The sequence below is a fragment of the Haemaphysalis longicornis genome, unplaced genomic scaffold, assembly GCF_048455015.1.
Source record: "Haemaphysalis longicornis isolate Haplotype H1 unplaced genomic scaffold, Haemaphysalis longicornis Haplotype H1 scaffold_16, whole genome shotgun sequence".
In the NCBI taxonomy this organism is placed as follows: domain Eukaryota; kingdom Metazoa; phylum Arthropoda; class Arachnida; order Ixodida; family Ixodidae; genus Haemaphysalis; species Haemaphysalis longicornis.
The window spans coordinates 10,441,851-10,466,415 of NW_027526266.1; the positions used below are offsets into that span (position 1 = coordinate 10,441,851).

The 24,565-nt window shown below is 47.0% G+C and overlaps 1 pseudogene; it reads right to left on the reverse strand.

The window, feature by feature from the left end:
• Positions 1–361: 361 nt before the first annotated feature.
• LOC144166219 (ras-related protein Rab-40C pseudogene) lies at positions 362–22,297 on the reverse strand (annotated as a pseudogene).
• Positions 22,298–24,565: the final 2,268 nt, after the last annotated feature.

Consider the following 24,565-nt stretch of genomic DNA (forward strand, 5'->3'; position numbering starts at 1 on the left):
ACCCACTCTCCGTTCGCGAACACACCGTATGCTCAACACTTGTTCCGTCTGATGCGCTCGTCGTGAGAGTGCACAACTCTGACAAGAGTTCCACAAGGGTTTCACAAGAGTTCAAATGACATCACTCGAAAAAGTTGCTCACGGTAGCCGATGTTTGCCAGACATTTGTCGCCAAAGCAATTCTTGGTTTAGAGGACCTGGGGTGGTGCTGCGAGATACAGCAGCTCTTGTAGCAGCGGAGGACAGCCATGGCCGAGTGCCGCCAGTGGTGCTTGCCTGCGAGCTAGAGCTCGGCGCTTCGGGCACCTACGGGGTGGAGGGGTGCCTGCATCCCTCCCCCGGGGTGCGACAAGCCGTCCAGTCAGGCCGAGCAGCTGATGAAATACGACTTCAGCCACGACTTCAGCGGGGGTGGCAGTGACCGCTGCTCGATGCGGTGCGAGGTGCTCGTGCAGCTCACTATGAAGCGGCTGCACAGCTCCTGCAGGGACAGCACCCGATTCGAGTGCCATAGGTGCTTCATGCAGTTCCGCGGGAGGGCCATCCGTGACAGCTCCACGAAGGACTCGGTAACGTAGAAATCACACAAGAAGCTCACCTCGATGAAGGACATGCCATGCTTGTGGGCATACTCAGCTGCCTCCTGACGTCCCACCTCCCGATTGAAGGCTAGGTGCAACCTGTTGCCTAAGAGAACCTTGGGGACCCCTGGAGCATGGCGCTCGACCTCCTGCAGTGATCGGCCGAGTGCATCGAAGGACCACCGTGTGGTGATGTCGCAGACGAGCAGGATCTCCTGGGCGCCACTCGAGTACAACCGGATTATCTTGGAAAAGTGGCCCTGGGCTGAAGTGTCCCAAAGGTGCAGACGCACTCGCTTGCCGTCTAGCAGCACCGTCGTCGTCCTGTACGAGGCAAACCGGCCGGGGGCGCCGAAAGGAGACTCCAGGACGCCGTCCTCTAGTCACCCGAGGATCTCGCCCTTGCCCACGTCGCTGTCGCCCACCTGCAGAAACTTGAGCACGTAGTGGTAGGCCCGGGCAGCCACCGAGCCACCACCCTGGGTGCCCCGACTGGCGCGGCCACAGGGGCCAAGGCGGCGCTCCCGTTCAGCGCAACCTCCATGGCTGCGCCTGCCCACAGGGGGCCTCAGCGGGGCTCCTGAAAGGCACAGGGCTGCTGCTGCTGCTGTTAATGCTGCTGCTACCGGTAGATCCCTAGCATGGGTGGCAACATTGGCTCCAGTAAGGTCTTATGCTGTGTGGTTGGTTCCAGAACAGAATCACTCTCTGCGTCGGTTGCTCCAGCGAAGTTCTCCGAAGTAGCGAATGACACGCTCGCTAAACTTGATAAGAAACGACACTTCGAATGACGTTCAACGCAAGTGCCCAACGACGTTCGACACATACTGAAACTGTTTGTCGTGTGGAGGTACGTTGTAAAAACAGATGTTAGTAAGTTTGTCGTGTGCGTGGCTTGACGTATCTATTCTAACAAAATGCAATGGAAGGACGTCGCAAGGCAGACCAGGGCCAAGGCTGCCTTGAGGGGGATGACAGATTTTATGACAGGGAGAATGTACATGATAACGATGATGATGAGCCCATAGCCATCGGGACATTTAACAGTTAGCTCTTCGCCAATTAAGCACATGCGCAGTCCAACTGCCCATTTGCCTTGAGGCCAGCCCAGGCGGCACAGAAAGTGTGTCCCAAGACCGGCCCATCTATACCCGCTTTCTGTCATGTCCAGCCAGCATCCAGGTTCTGACAGCCACTGATCATACGATGAACGGCCAACATTCGGCCACCAGCGCTTCGGTATTTCTTCGGCCGCCCGTGTTCAGACGGACAACGGCAGCTGCCCGCCTACCAGATATTCAGTTGCCTTGGGGCTGCCGATGTTGAGAAAGAAATCGGCCGGAGTACGGCTTTAGGGCATCCGTTCTTCCTTCGCGAAGCGGTGTTCAGGCGAAACACGGCAAGCGACCGGCCACAGGATATCCGTATTCTTATGGCAGTTGGTGTTCGAAAGGAGACCGGCCGTAGCGCAGCTGCCGCGCATGCAGTCTTTCAACGTTGAACCGCGCGTCCGGCGGTAGAATATTCGTTTTCTTCGGGCATCCGGTGTTATAAAGGATACCGGCCGACTTACGGCCTCAGAATGTACGTTTTTTATTTGGTTAGCTGTCCACGGCCGAATTACAGCAAGCGAATGGCCGCAGAAGTTTCGGAAACCGGTGTTCAAGAGGAGACCGGTCATCGTAAGCTATCAGGTTATACGTCATTATGCGAACAACAACGGCGCGCGCCTGGGCGCCGAGAATTCATGCACAGACGTGCTGGGAAGAAGGCCCGCCGATGTAGCACCGGTTTTTCCCTGGGTGAAGAAAGAGCCGTTAGGGAGTCGAATGGCGCAGACACGTTTTTCATCCGCTCGGAGTTTCTACGTTTTAAATGAACGAACTACGTTTGTCAAACAGTAATGAGTGTTCTAGGAGAACGGGCAAGGTGCAAGGACTGACTGGACATTACCAGGGAAACGTTTTGGTCATCAAAATGCCATCTATGGCCACAAAAAGACTGTGCCACACCGACGGGTGAGCTAAGCCTCTTCATTCATAGCCGCTACAACGCCTCGCCCGCCGGCTTCGTCAACGCATCAGCTCGAGGCTATTCGCCCCCTCATGAAATGGAGACCATTGGAGACATCGACCCGGCAGCGACGTCCGACCCGAGATGGCGGTGGTTCACCAAAATAAGGGGCTTTAAAGGGTGTCGAGCAAGCGACCACCACGCAGGAGCTCAACCGGCGCCATGTCAAGGACTCCCCAACAAATAAAGGCAAGGGCGAGCAAAAGCGCAAGTTTCCGGCTATTCTTATCACAATAATACTGCAGAAAACAATTTTGCAGTACTTTGTTAATGATACACGTAGACGAGGCTAAGCTCGTGCATTGGTAGTCTCAACTTCGTGCCCTGCACTGTTATTTCATGGGATTTTATGACTGCCTATTTAAAAACAAGTGTTATTTTGAATTTGCCATAACAACAGAGCCTTGTGAATGACGAAGCCTTGATTTTATTTAGTTTTGGCGTATGAAATTTAGATTAACTACACGTGGGATATGACTCATTTGGTTAAAAATAATCGCCAGCATCCTAGCAAACATGGATTTCGTCGGGCTTTTCTTACTCAACGCAGCTTGTTGAGTTGACGCACGCTTTAGCTTTAGCAATAGATAACCCTAAAGTAGCTGACTGTTTTCTTTTGCGGCAGAAACTCATTTCACGGTGTTTCATATCACCTTCTTGTTAGTACATTGCGGGAAATAAACTGAATGAATCGGTTATTGCATGGATAGCCGAGTATATCTCTCTGAAACAGCAGTTGGTCGCTCTCAATGGTTGTTCGTCCGGATATGTTCCCGAGACCTCAGCGATTCCCCAAGGCTCAGTTGCGGGCTTTCTTTTGTTTGTGTGGCCTCAAATGTTCGTTAAAAATGTTCGCGAATGACTCTGTAATCTACAGGACTATAGCGAATCAACGTGATTCCGAATACTTGCAGCATAATTCACAATTATAACATTCTGGTGTGCTGATTCAGAAAAGTCGTTGAATCTTAAAAAGTATGTTAACGTCAACTTTACAAGAAAACCTTCATTCCAATTGAATGCGTATACAGTAAATTACACTGCTTTAGGAACGGCCAGGGAATATAAATAACGAACAGTTTCTTTAACGCGTTGTTACAGAAATAGGCACGTTCACAACACAAAACTTACAGCTGCACGTGTTTTTGGCTTTGCGTGATAAAATTTCCGCGAACCTCCACCTAACCTAAAAGAACAACCGTATTTCACTCATGTGTGCTCAATGTAGGAGTACGCATGTGTTTTCTGGGATCCCCACAGCAAAGAGCTGGTTCATACGCTCGAAAACATACAGAATAGGGCAGTGCTAATCGTATTAGGGATTGGCACGGTCAACTTAGGATGAGGAAAAGTAAAAGTAAACTTAAATGGTAAGACGGGAAAGATCGTAGATGAAACCTGAGTTTGAAATTTTTGCGTAATATCTATCATTCGAAAACTGGAATAGAAGTGGAGAAGTATATCCAAGCGCCATTCTACATACCCTGAAGTGGGATCGCTAGCTTGAAGCAAATTATTAACTTTCCTTTAAGGTGACGCCTTGCGCGACTCATTCTATTTTAGACCAATATGAGAGTGTAATTATCTTCCACGTATGATTTTATCCCCTGTTTATAATGACGATTTTCACGGCACTTTGTGGAATTACTTTTTTATTTGGCCTCATATTTGATGCTTAGTGTTATGTATCTCCCTGCTGTAATGCATGAAAGGGCAAGCAGGCATGAAATAAATAAATAAATAAATAAATAACTGAACTAATCAATGAATAAATAAAAATAAAAAACTAATAAACTTGCGGAGCCGCAAGTTCGCCTCCGACGGCTTGAGAACCCTACGCATTCAAACTAGACCAATGAAATATTTATTGCTTTATTCGTTGCAGTATGCAAAGTTTGCTGTATGAATAATGTTTTCCTAAGTTATTTGTTTGAAAGAAAATATGAAACTCTTGTCTTACGCCTTTCCTTGAGTGAACACAGAGGGACTCAACCGAAGCCATCTGAAGAAGGGCGTCATTCGCAAAACGTCTAGAATTTTCTAATGTAGTACGACTTTAGAGGAAAATTAAGTTCTTTTTGACTATTAAGATGTGTGCACGTAAATTATGAAAACAACATAAAAAATATATTGAAACTGAAAGTACTTCTTTGATCTCTTCTAGAATCAGCCCTGTGAAAGATCATCAGAAAACGTAATGGAGTAGAAAATTTCTTTGCAAGAAAAATGGGCGAATACTGGACATACTTTTTGCTTGGAGTAACTTATATTGAATGCTGCTGAGTGTTTTGTGGAGTGCCGAACCGCTTCGGAAAGGCATTCGCACCGGTTTTATATACAAAAAAACTGGTCGAGCAGCTGTTGTAAAAATAGTTGATTTAGTCACAGTATGAAGGTATTGTCCTAAAAGAAATTGCCTAAAAGCGGCACTTTCATCTTTGTGAAATTCAACCCACTAAATTATGCGCCATCCGCCGCCCCCCCCCCCCCTCCTTCTTTGTTTATTACAGGTAAGCCGCCCCACAGAAGATATCAGGACCTGGACAATACATCTATTCCAGTTCTGCAAAGAAATGAATATTGGCTGTATTCGACAGTAAAAGAGGCACAGCAATTAAAGGAACGACCATTTGTGAGCACTTTTGAATAAATTAATTTTGGTGTAAACTGACACTGATAATTAAGCCAGGCTGCGTTGAAGGCTGGACGGCTGGTGGCTGCGCGCGGGCTCACTTTGATGTGGGTGCAGTGAACCCAAAATGGTGGGTTTGTGCTGCGGGGCAGCGCGATTGAGTCATCTGCTTGCGCTGCATGCAGTGGTCGTCTACCGGCCTGAGTACATCTAACGTACTTTGGCTGAACTACAATGCCCATAGCACGGCCGAATTTCCGGCTGCTTTAGTTCAGCTGGAGTCCGCCGACCGCATCTCGGCTGTCTTCCGGTGGCCGTACTACGGCCGCACATGAGTGGCTTTGGGATAGCCGGAGCCCTACGGCTGGAATCTGGCCGTATGAGCGTAAGCCCGTCGACTGGCCGACGGACACTGGCCGTTGGAGAGTGATGAGTGTGCGGCCGTATACGGCCAAAAGGCCCACATTTGGACACCAGCCGAACATGGTTGCCGGAGAAAGGCAGGTCAGAAAATCACCGGCCAAAATACACCGGCTTGAGTAAGGCCGAACAGTCCTGTGCTGCCTGGGAGGAATGCGCAAGCGCAAAACTTTCGAATGATGCACGTGCCGAAAGTCTCGCAGTTAATTCGAAAGCTTGAGCTTCAGGTGGGCTCTTATCACTGTGCACTGATGCCTCGCTTTTACGCGTCTCAAACCTTTGCTCCGCGCCACAGCTTTAACGTCCGGATACAGTTCTTCGGGCCGTTCTTGGACCTTCGCAACGCTGAAACTTTGGTAATGCAGTGCCCCCCGTACCTGGCTTGGGATATAAGAGGCCCGCGAGATATTTTCGAGAGCACAAAGAATAGGTCCACAACCGTAACATTTTTTCTCGTTTCAGGAGGTCAATTCCTGCGAAGCTGTATGCAAACCCTCTCTCCTCTTGCACTTTTAGCGGTGCTCGCGTTGTCTTGCCGCTTTCAGGACAACCAACTGCCTTCAAGATGACGCGGACAAGAACCCGACAGTGCGCTCTGCTTCCCGAAAGATTCCAAGTCCTTCGGTCTTGTTGTGTTTGTCCTGAAGAGCTAACTGTAATCGGAAGGATAACTCCTGAAATATAAGAAAGTAAACCTCGATTATCAGAAACAAAAGTTGGCCCTCCTTTGTCGGTTCTGACTTTGAGCCCGAGGATTCAATGAGACCCTTAGAAATGCTAAAACCGAAGATGGACAAACAGGAACGCAGTTCATGTCCCGCCTTTCAGGTAACTTTGATCGGTATATAGGAACAGCAGGGCTACCGAAGACGTTTGAGGAACTCCGCGACAAAATGACCGCAGAACAGTTTTTCAATTGCCTCCACTCAAAGCTTGTAGTGCTTCTCAAGGAACGAGAAGTGGATACTACAACTGAGATGGCAGATGTATGCGACTGTTCCCTGGAAGCTCAGTCGATGGAGAACCTGAGTCCGGCTATGGAAGGTGGCAAAAAACATCCGGCCGAGCGAAGACTCGGGCCTGCCAGAAACGATCGAACATGCTTCGTTTGCCATAGGAGTGGACACCCTGCACCTTACTGCCGCTTTTTGGGCCCTCAAATTCACTGTTTTGTATGTCGCAAGCCCGGCCTTAAATCTGAAAAATGCTGATGAAACGAATCCGCAGCACAAGTAATGCCTTTACCTTTAATGTAAATCGTACGAAGCGAATATACTTCGAACCTGCAAGCACAAATTTCCGCAAAGACCTGGAAACATTGGGGTTCACAGGCCGAAGAAACATGCCAGAACAGGTTTCTTTGCTAATGACTGTTCATGGTGACACGAAAGCGCTAATAAACAACCACAACCAGGAGGAACGATTACAACGGGACGGAGTGCTCCTCCCAAATAAACTTTTATTGAAAAGACAGGAACATATATACATGAAGCAGAGACGCCAAATAAATGCTGCATCACTTCTGCCAGACACAAGTGAACCTTTTGCTAGGTAAAATGTAGTAGTGTACTTCAGGATTACAGAGATGCGAAGGAGGGCTATATGGTTGGGCGTCAACGGAGGTGACAGGTAGGACATCCACCTTACTGGCAGAGGGACCGCGGTTTGAATCCTGGTTGTGGACAGTTTCATCCAGATTTTAAAAATCTGCGTATTGATGGAATTGCAGATTGAGGCTTTGGGTGTGGTCTGACCCTATCGAGCACTGCCGTTAACGCATTCCCTCACCAGAGGAGGATTGGCCACCCTGTTGTAGTACTGGCCACAGCCTCCCATGAATACGCCAATTAAGCCACCGCCCTCAGTCTCCGGTGGCTGCAAAGCAACTGACCACGTCGGTGGTGAGACCTGTGACGCAGCTGAGCGTGCTTAAAATCCCTGAAGCCGGACAGGCGATCATTGGAATCTGAATCTGGCTTTGTTTAACCCGAGAACCTTATCCAGCGAAGCGAGTCTATAGTTGCTGTCCGATGAATTACCTGGCATTAAATTGGATGTAATAGGGTTTAGTGAGGTTAGGAGGACAGGTGACGCATTTACGGCGCTTAAAAATGACCACATTGTAGGTTACTGAGGTCTAGTGGACAGGAGAGAACTAGGACTGGGATTCCTAGTAATAAACGCATAGCTGGTGACATAGACGAATAATACAGCATTATCAAAAGCGTAGAAGGTCTTGTACTTAGGCCTAATAAAAGGAACAATCTCAATTTGTCCCAGGGCTACACGTCTACATCCAGCCACGACGACCAGCTAGTTTAATGCTTCTATGAACGTGTAGAATCAGCAATGACTAAATTAAAACACATTATATCGTAGTCATGAGAGACTTCAATGCTAAAGTAGGGAAAATCAGACTGGAGACAAGGCACTTAGCCACAATGGAGTAGGTTGTAGAAATAGCAGGGGGAGACCTACTAGTTGCGTTCGCAGAACGGAATAATATACACATCATGAACACCTTCTTGTGAAACAGGAGAGCCGGAAGTGTACGTGGAGGAGCCCGAAGAGGGAGCATGAAAATAAAATAGACTACATATTGTGCAATAACCTTGGCGTCGTGCAACGTGTGGAGGTGCTCGGAAGGGTAAAAAGTAGTATAGTCACCACCGTATGCTAAGATACGCAATTAGGCTAGATTTGAAGAGGAACCGTAACACGCTAGTACGAAAGAAGCCGATGAATAGGTTAACAGTAAGATGTAAAGTTGAACAATTCAGAATCGCTCTGCACAACCGATATTCAGCACTTGCTGAGGAAGCAGAGTTCATGACAGAGGAAGCCAGCGCCAATCTTACACGCAGTATCACGGAATGTGCAGTAGAAATCAGGTTCACGATGTCTAGACAGGATACTGGTAAACTTTCCCAGAAGACAAAATATCTAATGAGGAAACAGGAAACCATGACAGCCTCAACCCAAGCTGGCAGAATAGAACTAGCGGAGCTTTCGAAGTTAATCAATAAGAGTAAGACAGCTGACATACGGAAGTGTAATATGGAGAGGATCGAATGCGTTGTGAAGAATGGAGGTGGCCTGAAAGCAGTGAAGAAGCGTCTTGGCGCGGTGAAAAATCATATGTATGCACCTAATGACAATCACGGCAATGCCATCATGAATAGGGATAAAATAGTCGTAGTAGCCGAGGATGTCTAAAGAGACCTTTACAGTAGCCGGGACATCCAGGGGGATTCTGAACAATAAGGTAGTTCAGAGGAGATAGATATCCCACCAGCAACTACAGAAGCAGTAAAGAAGGCTTTGAAAAAAATAAAAGGGGGCAAAGCACCTGGTGAAGATCAGATAACAGCACTCCTCTTGAAGGAAGAGGGAAAATTGTACTGGTAAGGCTGGCAAACTTGTGCACGCAATGCCTAATGACCGTGAGTGTACCGGAACCTTGGAGGAACGCGAGCATCATCTTAATCCATAGGGTGACAAATTGCCGCAAACCATATACGGGTTTGTTTATTTATTGTTTGTTTTAATGCCCGGCCACGCCCGCAAATGTTATCTGTGTCCCATGCGAAGCGGGTGTTCCATTCTTTATTTTTTATGGCGCACAGCCTATCTCATTCAGATAAGCAGAGTGTTTCGCCCTAACGCAACTAGCCCAGAATAATCTGTGATCTACAATGTTCTGGATATGAATCGGCGGTTCCAGAAACTCTCGTGCCGAAAGATAAAAGCCTGCACAGCAGACGCCGCGGCATTCGATTCTGCGATGCTCGCCTACGCAAGTTACTTTGTTGACCGCTGCTTCGCCGCCTCTGTATTCTTTAGAGTTGTTAGGGGAGCAAACTTGTTTCTTCTTCAAGACAACTGCGTCGTCCTTGGCTTCGTGACATCTGGTGGAGGTACGGGGTACGCACCCTTTATGACGACCTCTGCAAGCTGCCAGCCAAGTCGAAGTAGAGCCAGCCTCCGACTGCAAGGATTGCCACCCGAGCTCGGTCTTCTGCCAGAAGGGCCTAAGAGAAGGAACGCTGCAACCAACACCATGGTGCACGAACGAGCGTCGCCAATCGTCCTGCAGCATCCCCGAGAACCCCCATCGTTCCGCGGATCCCCCGGAGAACATCCTGAGGACTGGTTGGAGAAAGTGGAGCGCGCCCGCATCTTTAACAGGTAGGATGCCGGAGAAACCTTCCGCCATGTTTTCTTCTATCTAGAAGATACGGCCAGAACGTGGTTTGAGAACCATGAAAGCTCCCTAACCAACTGCACTCTCTTTAAGAGCGAATTCCTCAAAACATTCGCTACCGTCGGGCGAAAAGAACGAGCCGCCCTCTTGATGGAAACGCGCATGCAACACCCCAACGAAGGGGTTGTGATCTTCGTTGAGGAGATGAAGCAATTATTTCGCGGCGCGGTCCCAGAGACGGAGAAAAAGACGCTACGCTTCTTAATCCGCGGTGTAAAGGAGGAACTGTTTGCTGGACTTGTCCGAAACCCGCCCAAAACTGTCGCCGAATTCGTGACCGAATCGAATACAATTGAGAAGGCCCTCGAAGTGCGTGCTAAGCAGTACGAGCGGAACTTTGTTGGCGCGGGTAATGCGAACTACATTGACAAGATGCGATTCCAGCTGAAAGCCTACGCGAGACCATCCGCGCAGTAGTGAGAGAGGAGCTACGGAAATTTCTCCCCACACCGCCACAGCCCCAAGTCGCTACCCTTACCGACGTGACTAGAGAAGAAGTGCAACAAGCGTTGGGAACTTCTACGCCATCCGAAGCACCCCGAGAGCCACAAGCTAGGACATACTCCGCGGCTGTTCGTCGGCCCCGCCCTGCTCCAATACGCTGTCAAGAGGCCCCGCCGTACCACCGCCCACTGTCACCCGCCCGACCCTCGGTAGCCCGAAACCAGATGCCGGGGTAGACGGACGTTTGGCGAACTCCCGATAATCGTTCTCTGTGCTACCACTGCGGAGAGGCCGACCATATCTACCGTCGCTGCCCATACAAGAGACTCGGACTGCGTGGTTTCTCCGTCGACGCACCTCGCCCTCTCCCTGGCCAACGACCACGTGAGATCGACGAGTATCTATCTGAAACCAGCCGTGGCCCAGTTCTTTTCAACCGTTCGCCGTCGCCCTACCTATACCAATCTCCGAACGGCCGTAGCAACGCTGACTTCGCCCGTGGAAGGTCCCCCAGCCCACGCCGGGTAAACTAAAAGCAGCAACTTCTGGAGGTGAAGTGTCTCTAAGGCGAAAAACCGAAAACCCTCCAACGAGGCAACGACGCGCCGAAGATAGTGATTCATGATATGCCCTCATCCCGACGACCCGACCTAACCCTGACGAGACTCCCGAACACGACGACAGCTATACGGCCTGACGCGTACCCGACCTGACCAAGACGTCCGCTGAGAAGACGCACAGTGCCCGACCGTCAACACGCACAATTCCAGATGCGACGCCCCGACGCACGCAGAACTCGAGGAAGGCGGCATCCGACGTCAAGGTGTCCATCGCCGGCTTTGATGTAGTCGCCCTCGTAGACACGGGAGCCAACTACTCCGTAATGGGCGGACCATTTGCGTCTAAGCTGAAGAAAGTTATGACCAGATGGTACGGTTCGTACATACGCAAAGCAGGAGGCCACCTCGTGACGCCAAGTGGAACGTCCACATCGCGCGTCACCATAGATGGCATGACATATCCTGCAGCGTTCGTCGTTTTGCCCAACTGCTCCCGCGACGTAATTCTTGGAATGGACTTTTTGACAGACAACGGCGCAATAATTGATCTGAAGACCAAGTCGATAACGTTTTCCTCCGATCACTCTATGACGCCGGAACTGAACCCCAAACACCGTGCAGCTGTAAGGATCGCCGATGATCATGTCACCCTGCCACCCCGCGCAAGCTTGATGATAACTGTCTACTGCGAAGGTGCTGTTCCTGATCCCGACGCTATCGTGGAGAGTGACTAAAGGTTGCTTCTCGACCGCGGTGTGTCTGTCGCAAGAAGCATTGTGCGGTTTAAGCAACGCAAATCCCACGTATTGGTCACCAATTTCACCGAGGAGTACCAGCATTTAACAAAGGGCGCTGCAATTGCATTCCTCGAAGAAGCGCAACAACCAAGTGACGTGATCGCAGTCACCGACCTTGAACACGCACCCGAAGATACCTTCAAGTTTCGGCATTCCTTCGACGTGAATCCGGCGCTACCGCAAGAACAACGGAACAAACTATTGGCTTTGATGCGTCGCTACAGCGATTGTTTTTCGTCGAAATCGAAACTACGTCAGACACCTCCAGCGAAGCACCAAATAATAACCGAAGATGGAGCCCGACCTACCCGACAGTCACCGTACCGCTTCTCTTCCCACGAACGGGAAGCCATCCGGACTCAGGTCGACGACATGCTCAGCGACGACATAATACGGCCATCGAAAAGTACGTGGGCTGCGCCGGTACTCGTGAAGAAAAAGGACGGCACTTTAAGGTTCTGCGTTGACTACCGGAGACTGAACAAAATCACCAAAAGGACGTGTACCCCCTGCCACGAATCGACGATGCCCTCGACCACCTCTGCCACGCGAAGTACTTCTCATCGATAGATCTGAAGACGGGCTACTGGCAAATTGAAGTGGACGAGAGAGACCGAGACAAGACTGCATTGACAAGACTGCATTTATAACCCCGGACGGTCTGTACGAGTTCAAGGTGATGCCGTTTGAACTATGCACGGCGCAAGCAACGTTTCAAAGAGTCATGGACACTGTGCTAGCTGGCCTGAAGTGGCACACCTGCCTCGTCTACCTCGACGGCGTTGTGGTATTCGCCCGGACTTTCGATGAACACCTTGCAAGGTTGGAGTCTGTACTCGAGGCTATTCGCTCGTCGGGGTTAACGCTGAAGCCCGAAAAATGCTGCTTCGCTTACGAGGAACTCAAGTTTTTGGGACACGTCGTCTGCCACGTGACTGCCAGCGACGAAAAACGCCGCCGACCAGACCCGCCGGATTTCTGCAACCGATCGCCGACCCATCGAGGCCATTTCAACAGATTGCAATGGACCTGCTAGGCACGTTCCCTACGTCACGATCATAGAACAAGTGGATTGTCGTAGCGACAGACTACATGACGCGCTACGCAGAGACCGCCGCTCTTCCGAGGGGGACTGCACAAGATGACGCCAAGTTCTTTATAATCCAAGTTGTGCTGCGACATGGAGCCCCTGAAGTCCTGAAGCAACACGGATCACCGTAGAACGACGGCGTACCACCCACAAACGAACGGACTAACGGAACGTCTGAAAAGGACGATTGCGAATATTTTGTCCATGTACGTCGAGGTTGGACATAAGACTTGGGACGAAGTCCTCCCGTATGTCACGTTTGCGTACAATACAGCGACACAGGAAACTACGCAGATGACACAGTTCGAGCTTGTCTACGGAAGACGGCCGACTACGATGCTCGACGCCATGCTTCCGCAAGTACAAGACGACGACCTCAACGCCGACGTCCAAGGATACCTTCAACGTGTGGAGGAGGCCCGCCAGCTCGCTCGAGTTCGTATAACAGACCAGCAGCTGGTGGATGCCGGCCGCTACAATCTCCGACGCCGAGACGCCGAGTACCAACCAGGGGATCGTGTGTGGGTTTGGACTCGCATTCGACGACGCGGACTCAGTGAAAAGCTTCTGCGACGGTATTTCGGACCCTACTAGATTCTACGACGTGTTGGCCAATGAACTTACGAAGTGATCCCCAGTGGTGATTCCGGCACATCACGACGACGCACACTAACCGAAGTCGTCCACGTGGTTCGCCTCAAACTGTACTTCGCAAGATGACAAACTTTTTTGTTGTTGTTTTGTTGTTGCTATTCGTTCAAACTGTCGTTTCATTTTAGCATCGGGTCGATGCACTCTTAGAGGGGGGGTAATGCCGCGAACCATATACGGGTTTGTTTATTTATTGTTTATTTTTAATGCCCGGCCGCGCCCGGATATGTTATCTGTGTCCCATGCGAAGCGGGTGTTCCATTCTTCATTTGTATGCCGCACGGGCTATCTCATTCAGATAAGCAGAGCGTTTCGCCCTAACGCCACTAGCCCAGAATATTCTTCTGTGATCTACAATGTTCTGGATGTGAATTGACGGTTCCAGAAACTCTCGCGCCGAAAGATAAAAGCCTGCACAGCAGACGCCGCGGCATTCGATTCTGCGACGCTCGCCGACGCAAGTTACTTTTTTGACCGCTGCTTCGCCGCCTCTGTATTCTGTTGAGTTGTTAGGGGAGCACAAGTTCGCTCCAATAAACTTGTTTCTTTTTCAAGACAACTGTGTCGTCCTTGGCTTCGTGACAATATGAACATGATAAATTTCGGGCCGGATATCTTACTGTCTGTTGTATACAACGTACTCACCATGATAATCGGTAACAAAATTTCTGCCACTGTAGGTTTCAGCCAAGCAGGGTTTTGCAAAGGCTATTTAAATATGACCCATACTCACACGATCAATCAGGTGATAGAGAAGTGCGGGAAGCATACTCAACCTGTAAATATAGTCATCATAGACTATGAGAAAGCGTTTCACTCTTTCGAAACTTCAGCAGTCATTCAGACGTTACGGAACCAGGGTGTAGCCGAGCATTATTTAAGAATACTAGAGGATATTTACAATGGGTTTACAGCTACAATCTTCCTCCATAAGTAGAGCAGTAAAGTACCTGTATAACGAAGAGCGTCAGAGACGGAGCCACAATCTCGCCAATGTTATTCACAGCATGCTTACAAGAGGTATGAGAACATTGGATTGAGAACAGGTGGAAGTAAGGGTTAATGTAGTAGAGCTGAGTAACCTCAGATTTGCTGATGACGTTGCCCTGTTAAGTGACTCGGGTGTGTAACTGCAAATCATGCGTACCGCACTGGACAAACAGAGTGGAACCGTGGGCCGGAAAATTATTATGCAGAAAAGTAAATCAATGCTCAATAACTTTGGGACAGCACAGCGGTTTAAAATTGGTGGCGAGTCACTAGAAGTGGTAAGCGAGTGTATCTACTTAGGCCAAGTTGTGACCCCGGATTCTAAACATGAGGCAGAGATGATTAGAACGATAAGAATGGGCTGGAGTGCATACGGTAGACACCTGCATCTTACCGGCACTCACCTACGGGGCAGAAACTTGGAGGCTCACTAAGAAGGTTCAGTTTAAATTGAGGACGACTCAGGTAGCAAGAGAATGGAAGATGATAGATGTAACATTAAGGGACAAGAAGAGAGTGGAGTGGATAAGGAGAAATTGAGAAGATATGGACGCTGGCAGGCCATGTATTGCGAAGTCAAGATAGCCGCTGGTCAATAAAGGTAACCCACTGGATCCCTAAAGGAAAGCGTGGCAGGGGCCGGCAGAAAGTTAGATGTACAGATGAGGTCAAGAAGTTTGCGGGGATGAATTGGTCGCAGTTAGTACATCACAAGAAAAATTAGCGATAATTGGGAGATGCCTCTGACCTGCAGTGGCCGTAGATGGGTTTGTGGTGATGATGATGATGGCGATGACGACGATGGAGAGGGCACTTACGCACTTATCAACCATTCTCGCAATGTGGGGTACCTCTACGATTTCGCGCGTCTTTTCGTCACGGTGTCGATATAAACTAGTTGTTTCATTCAACAAGAGATGGTATTCAAAAGACGAACAATGCGCGGACAGGTTTGAATGCTGATTCGATTGAGGGCGCTCTAATTTCGCATAGCCGGATATTCAAACAGCGTCCAGTTACCCCATTATACGCAGCATTCCACTTCAACTGTATCTTATTGACCACTGCCATGCGGCAGCCTAGATACGAATTATTGTGTTTGACAGACCAAACGCCGAAACCTGAGCACACACTCATGCATACGTGTGCTTCCGCGTGGCGGTGGTCTATAAGATACTGTTGAAGTAGAAAAGTGCCAATATCGGGAAAACTGGACGCTCTTTAAAGGGAAGCTGAAGCGCTTTCCAAAAAATTTGAGTTAGATTAACAGTTATATAGTTTCTTGCGCGCTGATTCCGAATATCACATTGAAATTTATCGTACATAAGTCCAAGTGGCATTTATCTTGCAAAAAGCGCGGCCCCGTTTGAAAGACGCGCGCTTTTCGTCTTTTGACGCCCCTGATTGGTTGCGCCCGTCATGACGTCAAAGGAGGACACCGTTCGGCCGCGCGGGTTGTCGGAAGCATTGCGAACGATCGCACGGATGCCTTTGCGGCAATGTAGCTTGCAGTTTAATTTTCACACATGACTGGAAGTTTGTTTTATATTTTCCCGTGCTGTTGGTTCAATTATCTTGGAGCTTAAATTGCTTTACACGACAGAGAACCCCAAAACAGTGACTGTGACGTCGACTAGTGGGTTCCATCAATATATTTTTGAATTAGGCAACCAGCATAGGGGGATTTTATACCTTATGTTAATATTAGGTACTGCCTTAACTGTTTCTTATTATACACAAAACCATTTATGCAAAAGATTAATTGGCGTTTTATAAACAATCTACCAGCGAAAAGCACGTACATGCACTGCGCGAAAAAATAGCGTTCATGCGCTGTAAACGTATATGCGAGACACATCTTGCCGGTACACGCATAAACCAACAAGCAGACTCTGCTTCCGCATGTCCTTTGTTTGTTGTCGCCCACCCCAGCCCCGTTACTCATCCCCGTACACAGACCCACACGCGCGCGCCATTTCGGCAGCGGCACTACGGCGCCTCCGCGATTGCTAGCTGCAATTCGATGAGTGGCGTCTTACTGCTTCCCATGCATTTATTCTGAAAACACTGCAGCATACTAGTGCCTGCTCAGCAAAATTGGCTGTAGTAGGGCTAGATTTTCGCTTGTGCGTTGCGCATTCTGCTACAATATTACGGCCACCTCGTTATAATTAACAGACCAGTCGGACAAGGCAGTTACGTTGTAGTTACGTTACTTTAGGTAACAATCACCAAACGTTTGTGATAATGAATCGTTGGCCTGTTTCAGCATTTCTAGATTTAAGCATTTACCGCGCTAGTGGGACAGAGGCCGTATATTTACTCTCAGCTGCTAATTTTTTTAGTATCATCATTATATATATCACCGACTATCACTGGAGCACACTTGAGGTTCAGTGACAAGAAGTGCTTGCCAGGTTATATTCTGCAGCCACACGGAATCTTGGGCAAAAAATTAGACCCCCGCCGCAGTCAACACAAATTATGGCACGGTGGTGGTTCGGAGTGGTGTTTTTTGTTTTTTAATTCCAGACAAACATCACCTTATCGTGACATGTATACTTGCAAAATAAGTAATCTGGTTGTCTTGGTTCTTTTACTTTGTAGGAATACTGTTTACCTCTAAGCCGGGAGAGAACTTCTATCAGGATTGGCCCCTTGTTTTAGTTTCGCCAAAAAAGTGTTTTTTTAACACTGTCCTGAGCCCATAGGGAAAGAAAACCGACGCGTTTAACGAAACAAGTATTTCCTGAACAAATTTGACTTGGTTTCTGGAATGGAACGAAACATCCCCGGCCAAAGTACAGCAGTATTCCCCATCCTTCCTAAATCTAGAATCTAATGTGAACATTCACGTCCGTCGCATAAAAAAACCGCATTGGAGCGGTTTACAAAGTATTTAACGTAGTGTGGTATATTCTCTGTCATCAAGCACAGCCACCTCGGCTGTCGCTTCCGTATGTTATCAAGCATCCCGGCGTGGCATTATTCTGCTTAGGAATACAGCATGATAACGTATGCCTCGTTTGGCGTTCGTGCACACAAATGAGTGCTATCAACCACAACAACAACAAGTATCATTCGCAAGGAAACACGGCTAAAAGAGCATGGCCGAGGCGGCCGATCCGGCCGGAAGTCCAGGTATGACGTTTTTCAGCCGGTTTTCGCACGCGCTCTTCGGTCTTCCGGCATCACGCGGCGTGATGGGGGCGGGGCATCGGGCCACTTTTGCTTGCTCATTGCGCCGCTTCTATTGCATGTATTGCAAAAATATTTCGTACACATGAACTATTCAATGTGTACTTGCTGCTAATCAACTTTTCTTCTCATTCTAAAACCACTTCACCTTCCCTTTAAATATCCGGCTGCGGGAACAACAGAGGTAGAGCGAAAGAAAGAAGAAAAAAATAACGAAAGAAAAACTTGTAAGCTTTGAAACCTGTCCGCTAATTTCTGGTCGTGTGGATGCCACTCCTTGTTGATTGCAACCACTATTTTACATTGACACCGTGACCAAAAGACGCGAAAAATTATTGAGGCCGCCCATATTGCGACAGTGGGAGATAACTGTGTAAGTTCTTCCTCCGTATCTTTATCTAATCTTGAAGTAGGCTATCTAGATGTTGCTTAACACAATGTTCACTTGTGCTAATACAGGTGATGCAGCACCTTATTAGGTGCCTTTTCTTCATGTGTATATGTTGCTAATTTTTCAATAAAATTTTAGTTGATAGTAGCGTTCTACCCTTTTGTAATCGTTCCTCCTGGTTTTCGTTGTTTCTTCGCGCTTTCGTTTCACCATGAACCGTTAACAACTCGCCCAGCTTTATTTGTGACTTGCCAGTCTAGTTAGAGAGTTCGCCTGAAAACCAATATTAGCTATGTGAGATTGTTGCAGCAACACTGTGCTTGTAAAAAGAGACTTGGTCCCAGAAGAGTGTCCTACGGGTCGAGCAACAAGTGTGACTTTCCGTACAAGACAACTCACCTGCTTGGAGATGCATATATAGCAGTGCGCACGCTCTACTACTCATAAAATTTCTTCCTAAACTGTATGACAGACACTCTTTATGGACTTTTGATAAGGCAGAAGACAAATTCCATAAGTAAGCTGGAATGGCAGGCCACAGAAAATCACCGTTAATGTTGTATGCGCCAGAAGAAAAGGAGAAGGATAAGAAGAGATGGCTGGTGACGAAGCAGGGTGGGATCGGAGGAGACATGATCCGTAGGGATATCCGCAAGATGCGGTAGCCGTGGTCTGCCGATGCAGTCGTTAAGAGTGGCCGGAGACGCAGCCAGGCTGCGGTGCCAGCCGTTCGCGGACCGCGCAGTAAATCGCCGGCTCCGACTGAGCAGTTTTGTGTACCCCCTGACCACCACAATGAAGTCGCCGACAACCGGAAAATAGCAGCACCGACTTCATCGACTGCGCTAGAGTACGGGAGCCATTTACTCCATCACGGCTGTGTTTTTTAGAATAAACTGTGAACTGTTAATAGCTTTCCTCCTCCATTTCAGAACAATGCGAGTTTAGGATTGACTTTAGTGATGCATTCACTTTGTGACTGTAACATCCATATCAGTACTTTGTACCGTCTGAATCAATGTTAGTCCCGGTTTTATACGCCCAGCTCAAGCATAGGTTTCATAATACAGCAGATATCTATTGGAGTTGCAGGGCAAAAAAATATCGGTTTCTGCAGGCATTAAGCATGTAGCTTTCAGATTTTCGCATTACGTTTTGTTGTAAGCTCTGGAGGTCAAAACTTCGCTATTACGCTTCTTTGCAGAATCCTTACCTATTAAAATCTGATTCTCAAACTTTCCTTCTTCTAGCAAAGTAGCGGTTTCTTTATGTACAAAATTCTATACGGACTGTCAGGTCTTAGGAGGATCGCAACGTATGTGCGAACATTTATTCGAATAGTAGAAAATACGCGATATTGTCTTCTCGCTAGAGGGTTTATTCTGAAGTGATTTGCGCTGCTTTAATAGAGCTAACGCAAGGGCAAGTTAGAAACTTATTGAACGGCTTACTTTTGCCTTTCATTTTGTGTAATACTTGTCTCGTTTTCCGGGAATTTCTGATATTTCTGCTGATTCGTATGATGGCTTCTTCAAATGCGATATCGTAAAACAATTTTTTGATGAACTGACAATGCAAACCATTTGGATCTGTCCCGTTCAATTACCCTGTCCAATCTGTAGACGCACCCGTTGCAAACGTGCTGTGTATTTCCCCGAGTTATATTGCGTATTATAGTTTTATTACTACTCTTACTCGCACCGTTCAACCATTTTTAGAAAAAAAAGACCAGAAACGAACAATTCACCAATAAAATAAATCGCCAATACACCCACTTTCGTATCACTTCCGTCATAAATTGTTAAGCAGAGTTGAGTCAGTGTCTCTCTTGATAGTGTGGAGCGAGCACGAACGTTGATTACGTGGGAAAACCAGTTCACGGAGAGCATGTCACAAAGTTCTCTATGAATACGTGAAACGTTAGAAGGGTTACACTGAAGTCACCAAGAATAACGGGAGGTGCCTTGGAGTTTGACATAAGAATTAACATAGGTCCAAGAAAGAGCTCAACTTTTCTTCAATATCTAGAAGATGGCCTATAAAACACACCTAACACGAAAGCATTAGTTTTTCAAAACGTAGTTCAAAGTTGGGATCAACACTACAGTAATCATGAAGAATGTCATAAGATTCCTTGCTTCGCAAATATATGCTGACAACAACGCCGTACATTACCGCCCTACACATTTCTCGGCAACGATACCCATCAAACACTATTTGGTCACTGGTACTAAAAATATATGCCACACAAATGATTGCAGTAAGTGCAATTCCTGGTGTTTCTCTTTGAAGCTTTCTACATTTAATTAAAAAAAATGGTGGGATGGTTTGCTGCAGCAAGAGCTAAACGAACCCAAAGGAGTCAGCGCCATGATGGGCACAGTACAGAATTGAGGTTGCTATTTCAGAGAGGGAACGTTATTAGAATATTGCCTTTCACGTTTGCGGCTTACGCAATCTTAATCAGATTACTATTGTTATGTATGCGGAGGGGTGTCTCACCCTCGTGCTTCGGAACAAAGACATGTCCGTTGTTTTGCCATGCGAAGGTGTAGTTATGTTCATCGGCTTAACCCACAGAGGTCTTTTTTTTCTGCAGGTAAGTAAACGATCGCAGCATCTGATCTATAGTCTTCATAAAAGTGCGGCACTGGACCCATTGTTCTTTCAGCTGTAGCCTCACAGGCTCTTTTCGGGGCCGTTCTGGAAGGCGATGCACGTTTTAAATAATGGCGTGCTTTATTTCATGGTAGCCCGATTTCACTGCCGGTCATTCAACTTCTCGAACAAAAGCTCTTTATGTTCTTGCGGTAAACCACGGATCTCGAAATTTTGACGCCGGCCGTACTATTGAAGTTTGTTAACCTGTGCGTTCATTCTTTTCATGACGGAGGCGTAGGGCGACTGTAAATGTTCAACCCTTTTCCCTAGCGCCTAAACATCATTCGCTTACCTGAGAACGTTTTCCAGCATTGTATTGTACTGAAGAAAACAACTCAAAACTTCTATGTATTACGAGTCCACGTAAACACATTTTAAAATAAATATATTTTGCTTCAAATAAACAGCTGCTAGTACTGTTCTGTTGCAAAATTACATTATTTATAAAATTTTAAAATAACTAGATGTGTACATTAACTGATTCCTAAACAAAAACCAAGTAAAAATACCTTGCAAAGTATCAGCCTAGGATGGTAACTTGCGGCATGATACTAATATCAAAACAAAGCAAGTGTTTTATTTAGTTTTCATCTAGTTCGTGTTCATGACTCCCTACGGAAAACCATTCTTCACAAGGGTGCATTAGTCTGCAGCAGTTGCCCAATCACTTATAAGAAAAAGATTGATACATGTATTTGAAAAGTTACCAAGGTAATTACTTATACGATCAAGGTTGATGTTAAAAATAAGCGTATTTATAATTAGAGGAATGGGGAGTAATACATTTTGGTTAGTTTTGCCATATTCCTGTCCTTAGTACCTGATAAAAATTCAAAATACCTCAGATAGAGGGGGAACGCAATGAAGGAAAACAGAATGGTTTTAAAGACGACAAATCATTGAAAATTAGGGAAAAAACACAATATATCAACAACTCCTTTATTGAAATGACAACATTAGGGACATGCGAAGCTTTCCAAAATCACGTCCCCCACCAAGCCAACCAAATAACGGAACTAGAAGCGAGAACCTGTTTTGTATGGGAAGGGTTTACTGCCCTGCGACTGTGCTCTCTAGTGCGTTGCTGATACGGGAATTCTATAGATTTCCCAAGCGTTCAACCATCGTCACCCGATGGAGGGCAGCATTTCCTGTCTACTCTTGCACAGTGAACGCGTCCCGCCCAAAATAAAAATTGCTTTGACTGTACCGTATGGGCGCAATAGGACAGACGTCGGCTTCAATTCGGTAGGTAGTCAGGCTTGATGCTGACCACAGAAACCACTTTGTTTTTTTCTTTTCACCCACGATCAGAACCACAATAAGAGTGAGTTGGCTTTCCTCAAGGTGTTGTGAGGGGACTGCAGACGACATTAGTGAGCTTTGCTTTAATACAATGTTTAATGTACGGTTTCATTCAGTTCATTATATTAGCAGCCTTAATCTAGTAAAACCTTAAAAAACTCGTTGACTGTTTTATGAATAAATTTAACATAAAAAATGGGGCTCATTCAATGACTTACCTTTGTCACGATCGTGCACCATCGGTTATGGTCTACATGCAATATGTACAGCTATAGTGTCCATCATTCATATGAGCTGTTTAATAAGTCCAACAGATTTATTTTCGTTACCCAACATTTATTGATTCTTTTTGTTATTTTGCATACTTTTCGACATTTTCCTTGCATATATCATTGCTGATACAGCGCTGTGTTTCTTCTTCGTCCAACTACTTCGTTATTTACAGAGTGCACACCGCGACAGGCGTCATTAGTGTTCGACCTGTTTGCTGGTATCGTGCATGATAGCATTTAGAAAATGAGTGAAACTATATTTGCTCAAAATATAGTTTCTCTGGTTATTACGCTCGGAGTGTTTGTGAAAGGATGTAAAGGGGTTTAGGTGCGTACCAGATGGGCTTTCCTTTTATTGATTCGTTTTTTTTTCTTGTTATAGAACTCTTGCTGCGTCAGAACTCTGAGCAATTCAGGGTGTAACAGCTTACATGCACCTAAAAAGCAATATTGCTAAAAAGCAATATTACAATATTACATTATTAACATAAAAATATTCTTTTGTAAAAATTATTTGTTTTCCCCACGAGTGCTCTGTAACCGTCATCGTTAACGGCCTCTAAAACTACAATTGTTGCGACCACTCACTTACTTATCCCAATTACTTTGCTGACAGTGAATGTTTAAGCGTTACAGAATTACTGTCGTTGGTTACAGCACTTCAGAGGATCAGGGTTTCGTGAAAAAACGGATCGGATAAGGCAGTTTATTCACGAGATTTAGGCACATATGGCACCTGCAGGGGTTTTTTACGGGAGCCCGGACCGGGCTAAGCCTTTATGGTGTCGTTCGTGCAAAGTGCATCTAGTTATTCACGCGCCTCTCTAATCTAAAAAACCTTATGGTTGAAGCTGGCAAAGAAAAACAAAGTTTTATGTCTTTTTATTGTACTTTCCCTTTTTTTCTTTCGTGTAGTTCTACGCTACTTGAAGTTCGAACAGTCCAAATCCCGTCGGCCGCCTGGTATCAACCGATAATCGCCATCTTAAGCGTTCTTCGCTGGGTTCCAGCGAAGCAAAGTTCATTTCACTTGCGGCAACGTAATAGGTCTTGACTGGCAGCCCTGGCGTGAGATTTTTTCGGTGGTCGCTTATGTTATCAGTGTTGCCATCGGTTCGGCAATCGTCGCAATTTTGTGTCCGATTACGTACGCTAGATTCTAGTGTCTTGTATAACTAATATTAGTCACTAGGATTTTAAAGGTACTTACAATATACTGAGAGGTACAAAGCCTTTACAACCAGTTTCGGACACAAGAATTCCTACTCAACTCACCGAAAAAAGGCTTAGTCGAAAAGCACAGATATACAGCTTCGCTGTAACTGTAATTAAACGCCGATGTCTCTTCAAAGCAAAATATCTCATTGTCTGCGTGAAAAAAAAACCAATTTAACCAAGGCTTCGAGTGAACCTGGAGCCTGGCTGACTTTTCAAAGTCGTATTGGCGAAACGATTACGGTTGAGATAAGGTAATGCGTCAGGACACTACATCCATCATTGATTGCAGTGATGCCTACAGCCGGGGGCGTAGCGATAGTGCATTACGCTGCTCTATGTTCGTACTTTGCAAATAGAATGGCTTTCTTTCCTTCCCTTGCTCCATGCGCAGCGTTTCCCCTTTGCCGCTTTTCTGCGCTAAAGCATTGCCGGGTCGTAGCCCCACTGGGCGGACACCGCGACGCATGGAACTGTTCCACTACTTCCAATCTACAAACCAAGATGGTGAAATGGCACCGCCTCCGCCGCAGGTGCCTTTGCTTGTTTCTTTTGACAAGGCAACATGCATTTCATGAGCTGGCAATACCGCCGCTTATGGCGCACTTGAAACTTGTTCTGTAAGTGCTTCAGGACAGGACTAAATCCGTTGGCCCAACCATCATAAACATAAACCTCCACACAAATTTTCGTAGGCCATCTTGTAGCGAATTATCCAGCTTCCGAGGGAAACCTCTAACTCCTCTGTGGGCCCTGGAGTATGCGGCGTACATCCACCGAATCTTCTACGAATGCCTGCAAAGTTGGTGCCATTGCAATATGTTAAAAGTTGCTCTGCTGAAGCCTAGACATTTCGGTGTCATGTCACACTCTTCCTGGGATGCTCAAGCGTCATCTGTTACAACGATCGTTGCAAGCTTAAACAACGAAATCAAATACGGAAAGCTGGTGGTCATCCCGAAATGCTTTACAAAAGGCGTGTAAAAAAAGACTCCGTCGACGTCTCGGCTTAGAAACACTA